Here is a 21974-nt window from a genome sequence, read left to right as displayed (position 1 = left end):
TGTAATGACATCCCAGTCTCTGAGGGTCGAATGCAATGTTATTAGGGAGAATAAAGACAAAATGCCATGTACTATGAAGTATAGTGTCAACGCACATGTTTAAGTGAAGAAGATGTGAGAATGTTACTTAAATTTTGTTGTTTAAGTGGTAGGAAACTGATATCACATCTTAAAGTCACAAGATTTTCCAGCACAGATACAAATTCTAATTGCAGTTTTAGAGCAGGACTGTCCAAGAGAACTTTCTGCAATGATGCAAATGGCTACGTTGATCAAAACACATTAAGTTCAAGATGCAAGGAAGAATAACCTCACCCAGAGAGAAGAGCTAAGCACAAAGCTGAACATGAGACAAAAATTACTCCACAGATAATGAAATCAAGAGGACCCTTGATGCGTAGGTGGAAGACTTAGCCCAAGTGCGGATAATGATGTTCTCCCCACCCCCAACCACAGAGGGGAGCGTCACCCTTTGAAGACGTGACTCTTTGGGGGAAAACACTTTTTCATTCATGTAACATCCAGATAATGATCTCATCGTACAAGAAAAACTGTTGATCATTTACCTCTGTTTTCAACAGATCGGTGCTATCTTGCCCATTCTATGATGTGTTGGCCCTCAAATGAGCCCAGCTTTCTTTTTCCTGTCAACTTTCCATCTCCCTCTACACCACCCAAGCCTCCTGACCTTTGACCGACAGGAAGTAGATACAATGGACTGAAAATAACAGCGACTGGAAGAATTTGTGAATGCACGAGTTAATGCTTGAGGACTAGGAGAGAAGGGCTGGGGGAAAGAGAAAAGGACTAGCTATTTCTGCCAGTGCCATTTGGCAGGACCCAATTCATCTTGAATTCCATACAAAACTGTTATCCCAGTTATACAGCTCATAAAAGCTAAAAAAAAAGGACAGTAGGTACAGTAATACATATATAGATATACCAGATGCAATGGACACAACTTATACACTTATCTGCTTTCAGCATGTTAGAAACCCTGTGAGACAGTCAGTCATTCACAAAGTGCTGGCATCCGAGGTAACAGACAACAACTGACTGTGTCTGACTTGCCAACTTGGAAGTTCACTAAAGTGTATAAAAGCTAAAAATAGCCCCACAAACATGTTTACGGCATTTTGAAAATACAGGATCCACACTGTTTTCTAAATATAAACCTTGAGTTTGTAGCATCAGGGATTGGCTTTGGGTTTTCAGAGACGTCATTGGGACATCCCACACTTGGGCACAGAAATTCACATTTCACTATTTTACTTTAAATATATAATTGGTAGTATTTAACTAGAGAGAAGGTGGGGTGGATCTGGAAGGGAGAGGATGAGCAGGAAAAGATGGTATCTCTTCCCCCGTTTAATTAGAGGGCTTCAGACGACCACAAACCCCCAATTCTTTGTGGTGGGATCAGACCGCCATGAAATTCTGAAAAGGGATATCTTGCCTATGTTTTTCCACTCTTCATGTCCACTCTCCAATCCAGTCCCTGCCCCCTTCCTAAGACTGTAGGTGCTACTGCAGTAGATAGAGACAGAAAGTCAGATGGAACATGTACACATGTGTAAAAGTCCCTGCATCCCAATTGGTCCATGAGTGTAGGCGTGCTGAAGGCAGCAATTCTTTTTTTTTTTTTTTTTGGCCACACCACGCAGCTTCTGGGATCTTTGTTCCCCGACCAGGGATCGAACCCATTGCCTTGGCAGTGAACGCTCAGAGTCCTAACCACTGGACCACCAGGGAATTCCCAAAGGCAACAACTCTAATTCTTGTCCAGTTCCTGAAAAGTGAAATCATTCTAAATCAAACACGGGAAAATTCCAACTAAAACCCACAATGCTCATGTCAACTGGGATCGCTGAAGGGGAGAGTGGTATACTAAGACTATGAAAGAGTTAAAGGAGTATTTTATTAGTGCAGAAAAACATGTCTATTTGGTCTCTTAAGTTATGTAAAATTACTTTTTTTAAAAAATTTTATTTATTTATTTATTTACTTATTTATGGCTGTGTTGGGTCTTCGTTTCTGTGCGAGGGCTTTCTCTAGTTGCGGCAAGCGGGGACCACTCTTCATCGTGGTGCGCGGGTCTCTCACTATCGCGGCCTCTCTTGTTGCGGAGCACGGGCTCCAGACGCGCAGGCTCAGTAGTTGTGGCTCACGGGCCTAGTCGCTCCGCGGCATGTGGGATCTTCCCAGACCAGGGCTCGAACCCGTGTCCCCTGCATTGGCAGGCAGATTCTCAACCACTGCGCCACCAGGGAAGCCCTGTAAAATTACTTTTTGATATTAATTTCTGGTTAGAATTTGTTTAGATTTTATCCTCTGCATTTAATTCTACTAAATCTTTAAAATTTAGCAGCTATTAAAAAAAAAAATAAGAGAAAGAAAAATCTACAGCAACAGACTTAGCTCTGTACTAGTATGTTATAAACTTCAAATGTCTGTGCCTCTTAAAGTCCTGTGGTAGAATCTATATTTCTGGAGGTTACGCAACATCCAAGTGAAATGCTCTCCAAAATAAAATTGTGTCAGTCGTATGGGCATTTTCTTAACAAATTTATTTGTAATAAACTACAAGCAATAACAAATTCAACTGAAAAATTAGGGGAGATTATATATAATCCTACCACCATCAAAAGTATATATTTTTCCATATTTTCATCTAATTTTTATTCATTTACATATATACTTTCTAAGTATACTGTTTAAATAAAGATGGCTGTGTTTTGGGTTCCTGAGCCACACTTCTAACTTTCAGGAGCTTAAAATTCTCTGGTTTAAAATTTTAATTCATTAATATTTCACTAATATTCACTAGTATTGATTAATTTTTCCAGGTCTTGCTTATCATGCTAGAATTATGGAAATAAAGGTGAAGTCCTCACTGAATGCTTTCTGAAATCCGATAAAGAAAACACATTTAACGATTGTAAAAACACAAGACATTTATTTACCATGGGTTTTCTTAGCACAGCATCCCAGATACACTCTAGCAATTAAGATATTTAATTATAACTCAAATGATGTCCTGCTGGGCCTTGTCCAATGTGCTACAGTATGTAGTTGATGCTCTAAGCAAATAATGATGAAAACAAACATATATCTTCTCCAAAGAAATGCTATCACCTTGTTTATCAATAATGGCAATCTCATACTGTATAGACCAATTTATTAAATCTAACAGATGAAGAATTTATTCCAGAAAAAAAGATCGTTTGATACTTCAACTTATGTTAGGCATTGTAACCTGAAGACATTCTCAGAATAAACAACTCGACTTCTCGGCCATTTAAATGTTTATACCTTAAAAATTAAAAGATGAGGCAATCTAGTTATAGATTATCTACTATGAACAAAGGATAGTTTGGTCCATAAACAGAGGAGAAGTTAAGGAGAAACAAAATATCTCTAGTTAAAATTTGACTAGCTTTAAAAAAGAAATAAAAACAAAAGTATCACTCTGTATTTTGTTGAGTAAGTGACCATGAAAAGGCAAAGTAATGAGATTTTCATTTAAAGATTAAGATTATGTAACCCTAGGCTGGCTGAGGTAAATGAGTTTTGGGTAACTAGATCTAATACTTGGTGGAGCAAAGACAAAGAATAAAAAACACAAGACCTTTAGCTAGCCTCCTAGACGTGGCACTGAAGTCCCCACGCCAACCCCATATGGCTTTCTAATCTTTAGGAGCAGTTGGAAACGAATAATCAGAAATAAAAACTATTAAGCACTGTAGCCATCAAGAATTCCTTGGGGGGGGCAATATAGGAGGGGGGGGAGTAGGAGGTACAAACTATTGGCTGTAAGACAGGCTACAAGGATGTATTGTATAATACAGGGAATATAGCCAATAGTTTGTAATAACTGTAAATGAAGTATAACCTTTAAAAATTGTATAAAAAATTATAAAAGAAAAAAGAATTTAAAGAAAAAGAATAAAAGAATCCCTTATGGTTCCTCTCAGCTTAGTTCTTTCACCAAATGGCTTAGAGGGCAACCACAAGTAACCGTTTGTTTATACGCAGACTCCTAGGAACTCTCTTTTCACTGCTCTGTTCTCAAAACCTAACACACACAATGCTCGACAAAAGCAGGGACCCAAAGAGTGGTGACTGAGTGAATGAATGAACGAAAGTCTTCATGAATAAGATGAACCTACAGTGATCATCGTTACAGTCGTCCATAAATAATAATTAAGTGGTTTGAGATTTGATGGTGGAAACATGCTAGGAAAGCAAAAGAAGTATACTGTGACAATGAATTAACTGAAAAATTACCAGTAAGACTGAATAAACGTTTACACTTTAAATATAGAAATAAGCATAATGTAGATGCTATTATATGAAAGTCACTAAATAGAAAAACCTTCCCCCAAGGTATCCAGAAGGAGCAGCAAACACAGGGCATAAAATTATAGCAAATGCAATGCACTGAATAGGTTTCCTTTCTTCTCCATTCTGTCGTCTGCCCCCTAGTGGAGTCCTTATGAGCAGAGAAAAACGTAAGAAAGGCAGGCACTGCAGAAATCAGGAAAAACCAAAACAGAACACAACAGAACCGAACAAAACAAAGCACAAAGCACAAAGGGATTACTCTGGACTTCTACAAATCAGCTACTCAAGAGCAAGTTAACTTATGAAATTCCTATTCAATGCTTTTGCCCCAAAGACAAAACTCTTGTATCAACTTAGGCAGGTTCACTATTCCCTTGTGCACCTTTGGACTTTTGATTATTACCTTTTAAGGAAAAGTCGGCATCTGCAGATTGCATCTAGGTAGTATATGGGTCTCAGGATATTTAAGAAGACAATTTACTAACTGCTAGTTTCTCAGTGCATGTGGTCAGCCTGCTTTAATTTCTGGTTTTCAGGTGTCTTTGACATGAGTGGCTAAAACAAAATCATTTCCATAAAGATGACTCTGGAAAGCTATGGATTCATTTTCACCGTACTTCAAATCAAGGCACAGGTAAAGTGAAACGGAGACGCTGAACAGTGATGACAGGCATGGCTGAGGAACTCCTCTGGAAAGCAGGCTTATCTCCATGGGGAGCTTTCTGTCTGGAAAGAGGTGCGGGTTTTGTCTATGATCTCATCAGCAGCAACAGCCGACTCTCCTCCAAACCGGCTGCCCATTTCGTACTCGAGTTTTGCACTAACATGTACATTTCTTTAAATATGAAGATGACAGTCACTGCTACTGACTTACGTAAACAACCAGTCCCGTGACCCCCCCCCCCCTTGTGACTGGTGACACACATTTGCAAGCCAGCCATCCAGCCAGCCAGGGTTAGACAAACTACACTCACTGAACAAAACGTCAGAAAATCATCCCTGAAGGGAGATACAAGTCTTAGGAGTTTCTGGGCTTCAGTGATCCAGCGGTTCTATTTCTTAACCTCTGGAGCAATCAGAATGCTTAATAACTAATGATTATTTTAAACAAAATGATCTCTAGAGAGGTGATACTAGATTTTCTCCCATATGTAAGTACTTGGAACATGTAAAACTCCTGCATCGGTAAGACTTCTGTTTCCCAGAACCGTATAAAAAAATTCAAATGAGAGGATCCATACAAAAAACATTCAGAGCCGAATAAAGGCACTAAAATAAACAGTTTCCTTAATTAGCATGTTTTAACACCCTGTGTAGAAGTGCATTAGTATGATAATTCTGGCAGGTTCTAAAAACAGTTCTCTTCCAGTGATTTATGACTACATCTTACATGTAACGCAGTTATCAGCTTAAAACACTCCGACCAGCTTTTTCATGGAGGAAACAGAGGGGCCTAAATCAGGGGAGATGAAGTATTCAAGCCTTACTTTAATAAGCAAATACTCAGGATATAGGAACCCAAGACTTAGATTTTTTCTGTTCTCAGACTGTTGTGCATGCTGTGAAAGGTGAGAGGGATGAGGAGACAGCTGACAACCATCTTCCTCTGATCATTTATCTTTTCCCTGCGGACAAACCCTCAGCAACAGGAAGTATCACGAAGACCGAAGAAAACTCCTGTGCTGGTAACGCTTTTCCCAATTTCTCTTTTGTTGCTCAGATCTCTACTAGAAAAGCAAGGAAAGGCAAATTTCCACCAAAGACCCCCTCAAAAGATTTACTCCAATCATCAAGGCTCCTATGTCAGGAAGAAGGAAGGTGGGGGGAGTTTTCCCAGCTCTCTATACTTGGATATTATGGCTCCTCGGGTTAATTTTTATCTGCTGTCTGTTTCACTACCAAATTACAATATTTATAGAGGGCAAAGCAGCTAAAATAATTGACTTTCTTAAAACTTACTATATTTAGATAATGATATCACTACTAAGTTTTAAATACACTAACATTATGATATAATTCTTAAAGCATGCTTATATATCTAATATAATGTTTTGGAGTCAGTTCAAATTATTCATTAAAATGAGTAACACGCGAACAAAACAACAAAGAGGCAGCTGTTCTGTTCGTAGATCTGATTTGCAGCATGTCGTGTACTATGGTTAGAGCAAAACAAGCTACTCAAGAGAAGAACCGCCCCCACTCCCAAATAATTATATTTTAAAAATTAGTGCAGTATCATTATTAAAGACTTACGTTTATACAAGTAGCACTAACTTTTCGTGTGCTATGAAATTAAACTTATAGCATTAATCACAATTCGTAATCATATTTATTATTTTGTTTGCTGGTTTGTCGAGCATCTTTTCTCTCCAAGGAGACGATAAGCAACTTAAGAACAGACTGAGTCGCTCCTAGCACATTAGATGAAGTAATAGGTGCTAAATAAAAGTATGTATATTAAAATGTTCTATTAAATTCATACCTGCAGGAGGTTAAAACACCACATTGTGCAGAAGAGCTTATCAGGCAACACAATAACAAAAATCCCCACTGCAGGCATCCTCAGCCCCAGCTGACCTCTAAAGAGAAGCATGTCCTGGTTTTGGCTTCTCTTGGTGGCTGCCCTGGGTTGGTTATTCTTGGTTTAAACCCCTCTCGCCCACCCACTCTCCACCCTTCTCTGTTTGGGGAGCGGGTTAGCGTATTTATCCTCCTCTCTTCTCCTGGCTTTACCTAATTCCTGAGCACAGCGTCCCTGGGTGGTCGCTCCTCATTGTTGCAGAGCTCACTGGTCTTGTAGACACAGTGTTTTAAATTAGCATTTATTATCTCCTCCCCTGTCCCTCCAGCCCTAAGGGTATAAGGACCCTCATCTAAGCCCAACACACAGCACCATAAACAGTCCCTTCATTAAAGTCTACATTTGAACCATCTGAGCTGAGCTGAGTCTCTTACCAGGACAGTAAAAGATATATCCTATTTCCAAACACTATGCTTCTATATGACTTGTCCCTTTTAGACACTGTCTATCTATTGAGGTCCAGCCTTGACAGACAGCTCACTTTCTCCCTACTGCCTCTTGCCTCCTTCCTCCCAAAGTAGTGATATCCCCATTCCAGTCCCTCAGTCAGAGAAACTCTGAGCCACATACTAAGCTGCTATGGTAGTTTATCAGGCACAGAGTGTAACTTTCTTGGAACAATTAGTTTTCATCCTCTCCTCCATCTTCCCTCATGCCCTTCCACTGCCTAATTTTCATCTGCTGTACACATACTTTCACACTGTTCTATAACCATCTCAATTTTCTGTTTTTTTAACTCTAAAGGTTGAGTCTAAGAGTTTAAAATCAGTAAAGGGCATTTACACTCTCATGACCGTGGATGTGTGCTGTTTCCTACGGCCCCTTGGGGCTAGAATTGCCTTGGCTTCTCTTCTTGTCCAGGGTCAGTGTCACTATCCCCAGGCCACACAACAGAGAATGCTCCTTGGGTCCTGGTCTAATGGAGTCTCTGTTTTCCACCTCACCAATTGCCTTTATCAGATCGTCAACTTTTCCCAAGCTTCCCATTGTAATTCCCACTTTACCAATCCTCTCCTTTCTTAGGTCCACTCTGCTGGAGTCCTCCCCTGCCCTGCCCTTCTGTTTCACCAGGCTTTCCTCCTGTGATTGCCCGCCTTATTTTCCCAGGGTGGGTCCACCAAGCCCTACAGGCCATGTTTTCCTCCTTCTTGGTTTACTACTCATTTTGTTACATTCAAACCCTAAGAAAGGGTATATGGAAGGCATGCTTTAAAAGATGGCAGTACAAAAGGTACATGCAGCCCAATGTTCATAGCAGTACTCTTTACAATACCCAAGACATGGAAGCAACCTAAATGCCCATTGACAGATGAATGGATAAAGAAGATATGGTATATATTGATATATATACAATGGAATACTACTCAGCCATAAAAAAGAATGAAATAATGCTATTTGCAGCAACACGGGTAGACCTAGAAATTATCATACTAAGTGAAGTAAGTCAGAAAGAGAAATACAAACACCATATGATACCACTTATATGTGGAATCTAAAATATGATACAAATGAACTTATCTGCAAAACAGAAACAGACTCACAAACATAGAGAGCAGACTTGTGGTTGCCAAAGGGGAGGGGAAGTGCAGGAGGGATGGATTGGGAGATTGGGATTAACAGATTCACACTACTATATATAAAACAGATAAAAAAGGACCTACTGTATAGCACAGGGAACTATATTCAATATCTTATAATAACCTATTATGGAAAAGAATCTGAAAAAGAATATATATATATATATATACACATATATATATGTATAACTGAATCATTTTGCTGTATACCTGAAACTAGCACAACATTGTAAATCAGCTATACTTCAGTTGAAAAAATGACATATATACACTATCCAACGTAAAATAGATAGCTAGTGGGAAGCAGCCACATAGCACAGGGAGATCAGCTCCGTGCTTTGTGACCACCTAGAGGGGTGGGAGGGAGACACAAGAGGGAGAGGATATGGGGATATACGTATACATATAGCTGACTCACTTTGTTATACAGCAAAAACTAACACATCATTGTAAAGCAATTATACTCCAATAAAGATATTAAAAAAAAAGGTGTGAAGAAAATTAAAAATTTAATTAATTAAATTTGCATTTCATTAATTTAAAAATAAAATTAAAAATTAATTAATTAAAAATAAAAATAAAAGGCAGCAGCAGAGTATAGTGGTTAATAACGTTTTACAATCCACTGTTATTCTTTCAGAATGCTGCTTTAAACCTTATTCTATTCTCTTAGAATAAAGGGAACAACAATACAGTCTGCCCTCCATATCTGCAGGTTGTGCATCCACAGTTTCAACCAATCTTGGATCAAAAATATTCGGGAAAAAAAAAAATTCCAGAAAGTTCCAAAGAGCAAAACTTCAATTTACCGTGCCAGCAACTATTTACACAGCATTTACGTTGTATTAGGTATCACAAGTAATCTACAGATGATTGAAAGTCTATAGGAGGATCTGCACTAAGCCATTTTATAGAAGGAACCTGAGCACCCGTGGACTGTGGTATCCGAGGGGGGTCCTGGAACCACTCCCCGTCAGATACCAGAAGGGACAACTGTATTTTACAAGCCCTCTCAAACATTTTTAGCCACAACTAAGGCTTTAATTGCCTGAGCCGTGGGTATCCAACAACCTTACTGCTCACCATTTAAGTTACAATAGTATTAACCCATGAAAACATGGATTTCATTTTCAATTTCCCTTTTATGTGCTCACCTGTTCATGGGTTTAAACAGAATTCATTCAAAATTTAAAGTATTCTTAAGATATTCTTGGGGCTTCCCTGGTGGCGCAGTGGTTGAGAATCTGCCTGCTAATGCAGGGGACACGGGTTCGAGCCCTGGTCTGGGAAGATCCCACATGCCGCGGAGCAACTAGGCCCGTGAGCCACAACTGCTGAGCCTGCGCGTCTGGAGCCTGTGCTCCGCAACAAGAGAGGCCGCGACAGTGAGAGGCCTGCGCAACGCGATGAAGAGTGGCCCCCGCTTGCCGCAATTAGAGAAAGCCGTCGCACAGAAACAAAGACCCAACACAGCCAAAAATAAATAAATAAATAATTTTTTTAAAAAAAGAAAGATATTCTTCTTAGCACAAAAACATCTAGAATGACACCAACTGGCAACCTATATGCATCTGGGGAGGATATTTCAGTGGAAATCAACAACTATATTTAATTTATTCATTCATTCACTCAACCAGAAGTATTTATTGAGCACCTCCATGTGCCGCTGTTCTGGCTGCTAGAAGGACATTCATAGTTTAAGAAACAAGAACTCGCCTGCCTCAGCAAACGTAAATTCTAGTGGAGGAGGGCGAACCCAAGTAAGTGAGCAGGACTGATTTTAGTTCTGTAACTGCTATGAAGGAAAACTAAAGTCGATTTGAAAGTGCTAACCTTATCTGAACAATCCAAAGGATGGGGGGGAATTGTTATAGCATTCCCATAAAACGTATTTTAGTACACGAAGGCACCACTATCCCTCACACGGTCCCACTGGGCAGTAACAATTATCAAGCTCTCAGGGTCACATCCTGGGAGCTGCAGGCTTGAAAGCTCTGCAATCTTGTCTCCTCAAAGGTCTCCATCAGCTAATAAGATGAGGTAATAATCAATGTGTGCCTTCGCTGTGTAATCTCCGTGCGAGGCCATTACTTCAGTCCCCTGACATCATCAAATACCAATCCTGGACCATTCATCTCTCGGGTCCGATATCCACAAACAGAATAAACGACTAGAGAAAAATAGAAGGAAAAAGAAAGAATGAATTTTACTTAACTCATTTCTTGTGTGTCTCCTGTAACATTTTCTATATTTTGTAAATAACTAAGTTTGTTCTTCCCCTACTTAGTGGCGAATCAAGGGGTACTAGAGAAAATGAAGAGAGGTATTCAGGAATCTGACAGATGTTTTCATGGTGAGAATAATGATGATGATGAAGGCAAGTGGCTAAAGGTAATAAAATTACTTGGCTTCACAAATAAATATACAAGATATGATGATTTTGTGTGCATACACACACACACACACACACACACACACACACACACACATATGTGACCGGTTTTCTGAGGGAACATACCCTATATATAATGTGTGTTCAGTAAACACTCCTTGACTTGATGCTGAAAATTTATTTCTGCAGAGAAAAAATAAACAAACGGCGACACACAGAATGATTAAGGTGGGCTCCCAAGGGAAGAAGGGACGTTAACACTGGACATCCTGCAGAAACCACCAGCCTCCCTTTTGATCTAACCTGTCTCCTCTTCTGCTGACAGCCTTTCGTGTTCTTGTTTCCCCTTCTTTCTCTAACAATTATCCTTTCTCCAATCACTCTCATTTCCACTTTATGTCTTCTTACGCTTGTCATAAGTAACATCAAAGAATGTCCATTTGCTTTGTTTTAAAGTGTCACATTTAATATTCTTATCTGAACCTAAAAAGTAGGTATCTTTATTATTTCCTTTTATGCTTTTGAGTATTTTTTTTTTTTTTTTACATCTGAGTATGGGTCTGTCTCAATGTCTTTTTTTCAGTAAAGTAGGCCTATTAGAAAGAAAATGACCTTAAACAGAAAGTGGTGTTTGATAATTTGCTCATTCACCAATTGAAAGCATAGGCTAGTTTAGATGATCTCTAAAGACTGTTCCCACAACAGTAATAATAATCACTGACATCTACTAAGTACTAAGTACCAGGCATTGTTCTAAGCACTTCATACATTAACACAGTTCTCACCACAACCCTATGAGGTAGGCACTGTAATTATTCCCATTTATAGAGGAGAATACGAGTCACAGAGAAATTAAGTAACTTGCTGCAAGTGGTAAAGCCAGGATTTGAACCAATGTCCCCTGGCCCCAGAGTCTGTACCTTAACCACTTAACATTATACTATCTGTCTATGACAGGGGGCAGCAAACCTTTTTGTAATGGCTCAGATAGCAAATATTTCAGGCATTGCAGGCTACACATGGTCTCTGTCTCATATTCTTCATCCTTTTATTTTTCTACAATCTTTTAAAAATGTAACGCGCCTTCTTAGATATAATCAGAACTACAGGCTGTAGTTTGCTGGCCCCTGGGCTATGATTTTATTAATTCATATGCACCACTCTACTACTTTTTATTTAGACAATTTCAGACAGAAGAAAGGTGAAAGATTCCAGATGGGTAGTTTATAATTCATAGCCAATGAATGCCCAAGAGCTACCAATCATAGGTTGCCACTGCAACAGTAAAGGTAAAGAAAATGCAAACATCTTGGAAGCAACCTAAGCGTCCGTCAGCAGGTGAATGGATAAAGATGTGGTACATATATATATACAATGGAATACTACTCAGCCTTAAAAAGGAATGGAATTTTGCCATTTGCAGCACCACGGATGGACTTGGAGGGTATCATGCTAAGTGAAATAAGTCAGACAGAGAAAGACAAATACTGTATGATATCACTTATACATGGAATCCAAAAAATACAATAAACTAGTGAATATACCAAAAAAGAAGCAAACTCACAGATATAGAGAACAAACTATTGGTTACCAGTGGGGAGAGGGAAGGAGAAGTGGCAATACAGGGGTAGGGGATTAAGAAGTACAAACTATGGGTATAAAATAAGCTACAAAGATATATTGTACAAAACAAGGAATACAGCCAATATTTTATAATAACTATAAATGGAGCATACCCTTTAAAACTTGTGAATCACTATATTGTACACCTGTAACTTATTTAATATTGTACAGCAACTATACCTCAATTTTAAAAAAAGAAGGGACTTTCCTGGTGGCGCAGTGGTTAAGAATCCGCCTGCCAATGCAGAGGACACGGGTTCGAGCCCCGGTCCCGGAAGATCCCACATGCCGCGGAGCAACTAAGCCCGTGCGCCAGAACTACTGAGTCTGTGCTCTAGAGCCCGCGAGCCACAACTACTGAAGCCTGCGTGCGTAGAGCCCGTGCTCTGCAACGAGAGGCCACCGCAATGAGAAGCCTGCGCACCGCAACGAAGAGCAGCCCCCGCTCGCCGCAACTAGAGAAAGCCGGCGCGCAGCAACGAAGACCCAACACAGTCAAAAATAGATAAATAAATAAATAAATTTATTTTAAAAATTAATTAATTTAAAAAAAAAGAAAACGCAAGCATCAGAATCAAAGAATTGTAGGAGGTTTGTGAACACACAGAAGGACATAGAGCTTATAGACATGAACCAGGTACAGTTATCACTAATGGGAATTCATAAAAAACAAAAATCTAAGTAAGCTTCAGCAACCTAGTATATCTTTCACAAGTAGAAAACTCTGGATATCCCTTCCTTTATCTGTTGGACAGAACTACTATTGTAATCTGCTCCCTGACATCTAAAAACAGCATCTGCAATATTAAAGAAATGCCTTCTTTTTCCAAGTCCTTCATACTAATTCATTATTGAATTATCAAAATATTCATTATTTTCAATGTCAGAAACTAAAGAAGAGTAGCTAATTAACTCCTAGCCCAAGAACCCTGAAGAATTTGGAAATCGTTAAGAATCTGAACTTCATCCACTGGAATTCTTGCTGAGTCTCCGGCAACAGGAACATAAACTATCAACATGTCATCACCACTTACCACCCTCTTAAGATTTCAGAATTCTTGAAATAAGTTTTCGTAGGCTCCATATATTTCACAAGTTAATTTTCCTTTATTAATTTTCCTTTAAAAAACAAAAGCTCCATTTCAACAGCGTAGCAATCATTTTGATAAAAGCAATCAGAAACTAGGAATTTAAGCACTATATTTAGACTGTACAAGTCTAGTCATACAGGTCAATCTACAAAATCCCACCTCTTAGGAAACTTAACTTCCTTAGAGGTAAACACTTCCATGAAATCTGGTTCAGAGTATATGCTGTTATTTATTTTTGTCATTTTGGTGGGGGAAAAATAAAAATTGACAAACAGTCTCACTTCTCCTTTCTTTCCTATGAACTTTGGACCATCTGTTTAAAATAGCTGCAGCTATTTTCAGTGGTTAGGCAAAGGGTTACTTACAAAAACAAAAACCAATGCCTGCTCATGTATGAGCATTACTTGCATACAAAAGAGTCTAGTGTAAGTTACTTGCCAAGTCTAAAATTGTAGGAGATTTAAAAAAATATTGATATGTATAACTGATTCACTTTGTTATAAAGCAGAAACTAACACACCATTGTAAAGCAATTATACTCCAATAAAGATGTTAAAAAAAAAAAACACTTAAAGACAAAAAAAAAAAATTATGGAGCGACTCAGGACATCATTTCATTCCTTCTAATTGTTTCTTAGCAACTGCTAAATGCACAAGAATAAAATAATTTGGAGATCATTTTTATGAGCATTTGAAAATATTTTGCTCTAATACTAGATCTTTACCCCCAACGTGGCTGTCCTTAAGAATCTGTGCATTTCTTCTGTTGAGAAAAGTTGCTTATTTAATAGTTCATTTTTTTACCTGACGTACTTGCCTTTAAATGCAGAAACTCGTGTATTTGTCTTTTCTTTGGCAACAGTGACAAGTCAGAGATAATCTCAGTGAATATTTATGTAATTTTTTCCTTTGCATAGCACGAAGTATATCTTTGAAAGAGAAAAAGATGAGTAAGACTTCTCTGTGCAAGTCTCCACTTCTCTGCCTTCTTTTCTGTGCTTTGAAATAACTTCCTCACTCCTAGAAAAAGTTTCTCTAGAAGCCACTGTCCTTTGTCCTTGCCGGGTCACATGAGGGGTTAAGTTTAACTTACAGAGCAGGCCTTTCAAGAAGAGCACAGCTAATCAGCCTTCCTCCATTTATCACATTCCCACCCCTTCTACAGCTTTCTACCCACCCTTCCTACTCTGCCTCAAGGTTTACCTGGATTTGCCATTTAACACTTAAAGGACCCCCTCCCTCGGAAAACAACTAACCTCTTAGGGGAGACACAAATTCTGTGCTGCAACAGCCCTTTCATTCCTCTTCCCCCGGAGCCGGGATATTGAAACCCTCACTTGAGATGTTATTTTTTACTAAAAAAAATAATGGTTGCATTGATTAAGCCCTGCTCCCCCAAGTCTGTTTTTCCATCTTTCCACCGTGAACGCCTTGTAACTGGGTACATGCTGGCCAGTACCCAGTACCGAGAATCTAGAAATCCTACTTCCAGCCTCTCTGGCAGCCAGATGTGGTCAGGTGAGTGCAGGGGTGTGCACCTTTTCTGCGTCTGGGCCTGAAGACACTGAGCATGACACCTGCACACTCTTCCCCCTCCCCTCAAGCTTGGACACAGACGTGCCCATGACCTCACTCTGACCATGCAGATGGCCTCTGCGAGGTCAGGAGGATGGAGTAACAAAGTAGAAAACCTGAGTCCCTGGATTTCTGCAAGGAGTATGACTGCCTTGCCTTGCAAGTCTGGATGCACTAACTAAAGTTGTATCTTCTTTAATTCACTGTACTTTGGGACCTCTTTGTTCCAACAGCACTGGTTTTATCACAGTCGATGCAAGCACCGTACATAGCACTGTTCTGAGAGCCTTCCATGAATTAGCTCATTAATGAGCCTCTGAGCAAAGTACTGACTGTTCCCAGTTTCCAGATGAAGAAACACAGACTTGGAGGATTGAGTGAGTTTTTCCAAGGACAAAAGGACGTTGCAATGATCAAAACTGCAGGTCTGCACGATGCAAAGTTCAAACGCCCACCCAGTACACTGCAGTGTCCCCTACGGATCACTTTGCAAATCATCTCCCTCCGGCTGAGATTTTTCTGCTGTGTTATCTCTTACATACCCAGAGGAGAAATATTACGAGCTCAAAATGAAGAGGTATAAATTATATTTGGTTGCTCATAAACATCGTTAACCTACTGTTTGTTGAAGATCAAAATTTGTAAAAAAAAAAAAAAAAAAAAAAAAACCCCAAACTTCAAAGGAATCAGACAGCAGCAAGTTGAAAGAGGCTTCTGGTTGAAACCTTTTACTTCCTTTCCAAAATTCTATTATGTGACACACAAAGCCTAGATCTGTACCTCGAATCAGTGCTGTAACACAAGATTAATTCAAAATGAGCTCACTTTGGCTGTGTTTAATATCATGCTTATTATGAAAGGGACCATGAAACCCTTATCCAACACTGGGGTTTTCCTTTCAGTAATATGAAGCGACACACCTTTACTCCTCATGAACTTTTTAAACTAAAACCAGGAGAGGTGCCAGGGACATGTGTACTGGAGGAGACTGGCAAGGTGAAGGTAGGAGGGGGATTAGAAAAGTCAGCTTCTTTTGTCTTTACATTTCACCTCTGGAAAAAAAAATCATTTTGCTGAAGAGTCCATTTAATCTTCCAGAAAGCTCTTATAAGTAAGAGCTTTATTTATTCCTTCCTTTATTAAGAGCCATTTATCTACTCATTCAACACATATGTATTGAACACTTACTGTTTGTTGATTACTGTGCCAGGCACTGGACACAGAAGAGTAAGTACAGGATGAGTTAAGAGACAGAAGGTGGTTTTTTATCGTAACTTAAGCTTGAGTAAAAATTCCAGAATAAATTGTTTAATTCTTTAATAATTGCATAGACTGTAAGAAAAGAAGGCCCTTCCCTTCCCTGCTTTCTGACAAAAGGGGCTGTAAGCACTATTTCTAGGTGTGCTTCAAGCATCAGCTCTTGAACTCCCAGGTGGAGCTGTACCATTTTGTCTAGGTAGTATCTTTCCTTCCGACCCTTTCAGAAAGTCTGAATATACATTTAAAATTCATGCTTATCCATCTGCTTCCTGCCATCACTGCCAACTTCACTAGGTTTTTGTTTTTTTAATTAAATTTATTTATTTATTTATTAATTTTTGGCTGCGTTGGGTCTTCGTTGCTGCGCGCAGGCTTTCTCTAGTTGCGGCGAGCAGGGGCTACTCTTCGTCGTGGTGCACAGGGGCTTCTCATTGCGGTGGCTTCTCTTGTTGTGGAGCACGGGCTCTAGGCGTGCAGGCTTCAGTTATTGAGGCACATGGGCTCAGTAGTTGCGGCGCACGGGCTTAGTTGCCCCATGGCATGTGGGATCTTCCTGGGCCAGGGATCGAACCCATGTCCCCTGCATTGGCAGGCGGATTCTTAACCACTGAGCCACCAGGGAAGTCCTGTCACTAGGTTTTAATTAACAGGAGATGGATGAGTGGACAGCATGAATTCTTTCCCAGCGTAAGCAAGTATCTCATGATTTAGACGGGTCCCCTCGTTCTAGGCTTGGTTAAAAAGACAGAGGGAGCAAAAGGAGTTGGCACTCCATAGGGTACATCATTTCTATAAAAATAGAAGTTCCTCTGACATCTGATGAGCGACTGTGGAAAGATGAAGCTGTGAAAATGCGACCTTCTGTGATTATGATGGGAGTGATTTTAGATGGAGCGTCTACATAATAAGGTATGTCTCTGGCAGCACTGGTGAGAAAGGGCTCCAATCCCACCCTGGGAGTGGACTAAGAGGCTTTTCTGCAGGTGGCCCATCTCCTGTACTCGGGGTCTGTGTCCACATGTTCCCCCTTAGGCCTCACACAAGGGCTCTCTGGTTTCTGGCTCAGCCCTGGCTTCCAAGGAACTGCTTGAAACTTCCAAATGCATTCTCTCTCTCTCTATATATACATACATATGGAATTCCCTGGCAGTCCAGTGGTTAGGACTCCATGCTTTCACTGCCGAGGGCCCGGGTTTGATCCCTGGTAAAGGAACTAAGATCCTGCAAGCCTCTCGGCGTGGCCGGAAAAAAAAAAAAAAAAAGAATGCATTCAATACTGCTTCCGGTCTGAAGAAAACACTTTTGCTATGTCTTCGGGTCTGAAGAAAACACTTCTACAACGTAGTGTTCATCTTCTAAGAACTCGCTAAAATATTGCACTGAGTTTTGAAGATCTTAAGTGGCACTCATTTTCCACATAATTAATCAGAGCCCTATTTTCATTTGCACCTGAATTCCTCCAGGTAAGTCAGTTCCATTTTTCGTGACAGGCATTAATTTGTAGACAGCATCACTGTACCACTGACCGACACCTACTAGGTAAAAGTGAAGAGGGCAGGGCTCAGGTAGATCTGGACTCAGCCTCAGAGACCTTACAGCCCCTGGGAGACTAGAAACAGATCCGGGATGACTAACCAGTACCCCGCCCCCCGCACAGAAAGTAGCGAGTGCCGTAAGATGCCAACAAAGCACTAGAAGCATTTGAGGAGGGAGCGCTTACCCTTAGATTGGGAGGCAGGGCCCAGCTGGAAAGGGAAATCTAAATGTGGGAGGCACCAAAAGGAAGTCAGCACCCGCATCTGCCCGGCTGTGAACGTGCCTACCCTGCACCCGCCGTGGCCTAGGTCCCCAAAGCCTTTCGACAGAGCGAGGCTAAGGCGGTGATAGGAGCAGATCCGTGGAGACGGCCAAGTGTAGAGTGGGCAAGAGGTGTTTCTGTGAGGCTGGGGACTGGAGTGTAAGGCTATAAGGAAAACAGGATAGGAAATCAAAGGGTGGAAAGATCTGGAGTGACCAGCCAAGGAGCTGGGCCTGTATTGAGTAGATAACGGGACCCACTGGAAGTCCTTCAAAGGGGAGTAACCTAAGAGGCACACTGACGGAATTCCCTGGTGGTCCAGTGGATGAGACTTGGCCTTCCAATGTAGGGGGTGCGGGTTCGATCCCTGGTCGGGGAGCTGGGAATCCCACATGCCTTGCAGCCCAAAAGCCAAAACATAAAACACAGAAGCCATGTTGTAACAAATTCAATGAAGACTTTAAAAATGGTCCACATCAAAAAACTAAATAAATAAAAAGCCACACTGAAAGGAGGTTACCTTGGATGGTTTGGCGGCTGAGGTTCTGTGCAGGGAGACCAGTGAGGAAGCAATGGGAAAAGAAGATCTGACCCACGGGAGCGGCAGTGGGAATGCAGCAAGCATCAAGTGCAAGACAGAGGAGAGGGCTGCGGGGGGGGAGGGGGGGATCGGTACTTGAGTCAGGAGGCTCCACTTTAAAGACGGAAGCTCACTTCAGGCAGCAACCTTCTGTACCTGCCCCCTTCACCTCCACCAGGCTCCTGCACGCCTGGCTCCGTACATCTTTCCCAGTGCTGCTTCTTCAACGACCACCCACACACCAACTCACTCTCCCGGGCTCATTATAGTCTTCGTAAGACCCAACTCCTAACTCTGAATTTCCAAGGCAGTGACTCAGCTGCCTACCAGAGACTATCAACTGCTCCCCTAATAGTCATCTCCCCCTTTTCTATAGCAGAGGTCAGCAAACCTCTGTAAAGCGCCAGGTAGTCAATACTTTAGGCTTTGCAGGCAGTAAGGTCGTCACAACTCCTCACCTCTTCCACGGTAATGTGAAAGCTGCTGCGGACAATTCATAAACGCATGGGTCTGGCTGTGTTCCTATATAATTTGTTTTTAAAATTTTGTGTATTTTTACTGAGGTATAGTTAATTTACAATGTTGTGTTAGTTTCAGGTGTACAGCAAAGTGATTCAGATATAGATATATACACATATATATGTGTGTGTGTGTATATATATATATTCTTTTTCAGATTCTTTTCCATTCACTAAGATATTGAATATTGTTCCCTGTACTATACAATAGGACCTTGTTGTTTATCTATTTTGTATATAAGTAGTGTGAATATGTTAATCCCAAACTCCTAATTTTCCTCCCTACCCCCTACTATCCCCTTTGGTAACCATAAGCCTGTCCAATTTTATTTACAATGACAGGTAGCTGGCTGATTGGGTGCTCAGACCATTGTTTGCCAGCTCCCGTTCTACAGTACCAGAGGCCTTCGCACGGTGTCTGGCTTGCTAAAGATGACATTTTCCAGCCTCCCTTACAGCTAGCTGTGGTCGTGTGACTCTGAGTGAAAATGATCTGTACAACATCTAGATCATGTCCCTTCTCTTGGCTGAAAAGAGGTCATGGTGAGTCACCTTGACTGTGAAGATGGGGGCGGCACTCACGGGATGGCAGAGAAACAAGATGCAAGGAATTCGAGGCTTCCTACTAGTCCTGGAGTACGGACCATCTGGACTGTTCTGAGAAAAAGGAAAAAGCCCCCCTAAACCTTTTAACTTAAGTCACTGTATTTTGGGGCATCTCTTTATAAAGCTTTGTGTTTTCGAGTTTAGCTCAGTGCACGAGGAGGCTGTATTCAGAAGGAGAAACGACTTTGTTGCAGAGCTACCGCATGATCAATGATCAATCAAGCACCCACAGAGTGGTCCGATGACTCGGCACACATCTACCATCATCACAGCATGAATCTATCATCATCATGAGAACTAATACTGAGCGAAAGCTTACTCTGTGCCATGCACTTATAAAATACAAGCTCTCACTTATCTTGAAAGCAATTCTTATTCGCATCATTTTTTACAGATGAGGTTCAGAAAGATTAAGAAATATGCCCAAAGTCATACTACTCCGAAGTAGCTGCACAGATATATAAACTCGGGGACACATGATTCTCCAGCACATTCTTTTGCCCACATCAGCTCCCTCGTGTCGAGGACAAGCCACAGTAGTCAATTCTAGGGTGATTTTCAGAGATGGTTCTGTGACTGCAGGCTTAGTTTTCAAACTGAAAAGCGTCACTAAGATCCACTGACTGACGGCTCCATTTGGTTTCATCACTATTCCCCTCGAAGAGCCAAGTACGCCAGAATGACACAAGGTTAAATGACCTATTCCTTTGAAAGACTCTGAGAACGCCAGCATGTGGATTGCATGAGACAGCCACAGGGGCTGCCAACTCGGCCCCAGCTTTGCCACTACCTCCTCTTTCACTGCCCATTAGAAGTTAACTGCCTTGACACCTGCTACCCCAGGCTGAACAGAGGCTGCAAAGCAGTTTCAAAATATGCCAGCAGAGGGGGAGAGCTTCTTTTCTCTCCAGGAAAGGGTGAGCAAGGCCACCGACATTTACTGTTGACCCTAGGCTGTCAGGTGTAGCAGCCATCTCTGCTGGGGTCTTGGCACCCATCATGGGGACCATCTGCCTCTGTTTCCCTGACTGCACGGCCTTTCCTGTCCTGTACAGCCTGGAGGCCCAAGGAAAGTCAAGTTCACCTCCAGATTACAGCCTAGCTGATGGCACCAACTGACCGTGGTAGGTGAATCCAAAATTCAGGTGCAAAAGATTTTCATCTTATTTCAAGTTTAAAAGAAAGAACTATTTCAGGGGCTTCCCTGGTGGTGCAGTGGTTAAGACTCCACCTGCTAATACAGGGGACACGGGTTCGAGCCCTGGTCCGGGAAGATCCCACATGCCGCAGAGCAACTAAGCCCATGCGCCACTACTACTGAGCCTGCGCTCTAGAGCCCGTGAGCCACAACTACTGAAGCCCGCGTGCCTAGAGCCCGTGCTCCGCAACAAGAGAAGCCACCACAATGAGAAGCCTGTGCACCGCAACGAAGAGTAGCCCCTGCTCACCTCAACTAGAGAAAGCCCACGTGCAGCAAGAGCTGATGCAGCCAAAAAAAAAAAAAAAAAAGAAAGAACGAACTATTTCAAAATTAGTTTGATTTTTTTTTAAAGTCTTTTTTTGGCTGCATCGTGAGGCATGTGGATCTTAGTTTCCCGACCAGGGATTGAACCCACGCCCCTTGCAGTGGAAGCACAGAGTCTCAACCACTGGACCGCCAGGGAAGTCCCTAGCTTGATTTTTTTAATAGGATAAATTCATTTTTGAAAACATCACTTGTTTAATCAGCTGTGAATGGCTAATTAAACATTAATTACTTATAATTAGTTGTTGCTATACCAAGAATTATATAAAGTAAATGTTTTATTATAGAAATGTAGTAAACATTAAATAAATTTATCTTGAGTAAAGCACAAAATTAACATGTTCTTAATTACTTTTTTAACCTAATTATTTTTAAAATTAGGAAGAAAGACCTCACCCCCAAAATGCACTTTTTTCTTTGGCACATCTTTAATAAGTATTTCCAGAGCCAAATTACAATGGATGCCAAACTGCAGCTATTTAAAATCATATTTTCAAAGAATAG

The 21974-nt window shown here is 41.0% G+C and overlaps 1 protein-coding gene and 1 long non-coding RNA gene across 6 annotated transcripts in view; both read right to left on the bottom strand.

Moving 5' to 3' along the window:
• The window catches only part of GAB1 (GRB2 associated binding protein 1), a 124028-nt gene that overhangs the window by 53907 nt on the left and 48147 nt on the right, over positions 1–21974 (bottom strand). The gene's annotated exons all lie outside the window — the stretch shown is intronic.
• The window catches only part of LOC309627829, a 36654-nt gene continuing 24687 nt past the window's right edge, over positions 10008–21974 (bottom strand). Inside the window, exon 3 of the long non-coding RNA XR_014243980.1 lies at positions 10008–10672. This is a non-coding gene — a long non-coding RNA (uncharacterized lncRNA). The remainder of the gene's footprint in view (positions 10673–21974) is intronic.

The sequence above is a fragment of the Balaenoptera borealis genome (assembly GCF_965194805.1).
Source record: "Balaenoptera borealis genome assembly, chromosome: 4".
Taxonomy (NCBI): Eukaryota; Metazoa; Chordata; class Mammalia; order Artiodactyla; family Balaenopteridae; genus Balaenoptera; species Balaenoptera borealis.
This window is presented reverse-complemented; position numbering and strand designations above follow the sequence as displayed.